Here is a 3,091-nt window from a genome sequence, read left to right as displayed (position 1 = left end):
ATCAACAGTATGGTTTTATGCCGGGAGGAGCACCACTGATCTATAATTGCGCTGAGTTGACGATGGAGAAGTATAGGTCAGGTCAGAAAGAATACGCATTGTGTGTTTGTGGACCTCGAAAAGCATACGATAGAGTCGCCCGAGAGAAGAACTTTGGGCAGAGTTTGAAAACACTGGATCCCGGCAGCGTATGTGAAGGCAAAACAGGGTATGTATGAAAATAGTTGTTGCCAAGGTAGGAAGTGCTGTCGGTACAAACAGCATTATCGGAAGAATTGGGCCTTCGGCCAAGGATTCACACATAACCATTTGTATTTCCGACTCATATGGATAGGCTAACGGAACAAGTTGCGCCAGAGACATGATGGATACAGATATTTCGTGCTCCGGCAGCGGGGTAAAAAACTGGAAGAGAAACTTAAGAATGTGGTCTTTGCATTGAAAGGAGGGTATTGACGGTGAGCAGAAGTAAGACGAATATCTGTGTGCTAATGAAAAAGACGGAAATGGAAAAGTAATAACAAGTAGTGGAAGTATACGTAGGGCAGAAGATTTAAATCCATGGATCAGACGGTTGTCCATGTTGGAGGGTGGTTCAACAGAGTGACAAAAAAAATTCAGCAGGATGGAGGGTGGGTGAGAGAAAGTGACTGGTGTGCGCGTGACAAAAAATGCCTGCACCAGTGAAGAGGGACAAAATCTACAGGTCCTGTGTCAGACCAGATTATTTGTATGGTATGGAGACTGTACCAGTGGCAAAATATTGCAGGCAAAGAAAATGAAGGAGGCCAGAAATGAAAAATGTTGCCTTCACACTAGGGACTAACGAGAAAGAACAAATTAAAACGAGAACGTGAAGAGAGGTCCTCAGCGGGGGGAGGTTTGTGAGGAAAAGCTAGAGAGAGGCTTAGACGGTTTGGGCCGACCGAAGAAGGGGCAGGAATATGGTGGGACAGAATGCTGGAATGAAACTACCTGGTAAACGGAAGAGAGGAGACAAAGAGACCGGATACCTGGAACAACGATTAACGAATGACAGGGCCCAAGTGGGTGTAACAAAAGGGAAGTGCATGGACAGGCTGAGGGGAAGAAGAATGATCCGCTGTGGCGACCCCTTGGAACGCAGCAGGGATAAGTCGAAAGATAAAGAAGAAGATATGTTCATATATATGTGTGTGTGAGTAATATGTCTATAATATACATATACCTATAAAGCTCAAACATAGATATAACAATATATATAATATATTAAATATAATATATGAATATGTATGTCTATATACGAACAAATCTAATCATATACATAAATTATATATAATATACATATATATTATATATATATAAATATGAATATATAATGAATATGGACTATCAATATGTATTATATGAATATATAAATGTATATGAATATAACTATGTATATAGACTAAATATATATGTATATGAATAACTATATGTATATGAATATAAAATATGTATAATGAATCTATACTGTATGTATATATACAAACATAAACATATACATATACATACATACATGCATATATAGAAATGATATAATATATAAATATTTTATAAATATATAAATTTTATATATATAATAATTTATGAGATATATATATATTAAATATATATAAATTTTATATATAATAATTTTTTTTATATATAACTATATATATATATATTTTATATATATAATAATTTTTTATAAATATATATATATATATATATTTATATATATATATATATATTTTTCTATAAATATATATATAAATATCTAACTATAAATATTAATATATATATTTATATAATATATATATATATATATACTATATATAATATATATATATATTATAAAATAACTACTATACATATTATAATTTAATATATATATAAATATATATATATCTAAATATATATATATATACACATCTTGTTTTTATATAGTATAAATATATATATACATAGAAAATATATATTTTAAATATATATATATATATATTTTATATATATATTAAATATTAAATAATATAATATTTTAGTTTTATATAAATCATAGACATATCTATTTTAAATATATAGATAATAATATATCTCATAAATATATAATATATAAATAATTTAATATATATATAAATATATATATATTGTATATATATATATATTATATATATATATAAATATATTATATATTTAAATATATATATTTTATATATAAATATATATATATATATATATATATATATAAAAAATATATATATATATAATAAAATAATTAATAATATAAAAATATATAAAATATAGATATATATATAAATATATATATATATATATATGTATAAATAAATATATATTTTATATATAATATATATTTTTTTATATAGAATATATATATTTTATATATAGATATATATCTATATATATAATATTAATATATATATAATTATATATATTTAATATTTATATATATTTTTATATAGTATATAAATTATTTTAATATATAAATATTTTAATATATATATATATTTATATAATAGTATATATTTTATATATATAATATTTTATATAATATATATATAAATATCTATATAGATATATTATATATTTATATACTGTATATATAATATATTTTATATATATATATATATTTTAATATATATTTATTATAGATATAGTATTTTATATATATTTTATATTAGATATGTATATATTTTATATATAGATATAATATTTTTATATATATAATATATTTTTATATATATATATATATATATATAAATCTATATTATAATAAATATATTTTATATATATATATATAGAATATTTTATCGGTATATGGATATATATTTTACATATATATATTATATATAAATATATATATCTAATATATGTATATATTATATATATTTTATATAGTATATATATGTATATATATTTTATAATATATATAAGGTATATAAATATAATATATAATATGTAAAACATATATATATATATATATATATTGTATATATAAATATATATAATAATATATATATATATATATATATAATATATATAAAGAATTTTAATATATAAGTATATATATAAA

Source organism: Penaeus chinensis, chromosome 21, assembly GCF_019202785.1.
Source record: "Penaeus chinensis breed Huanghai No. 1 chromosome 21, ASM1920278v2, whole genome shotgun sequence".
In the NCBI taxonomy this organism is placed as follows: Eukaryota; Metazoa; Arthropoda; class Malacostraca; order Decapoda; family Penaeidae; genus Penaeus; species Penaeus chinensis.
Note: the sequence above shows the minus strand (reverse complement) of the source record.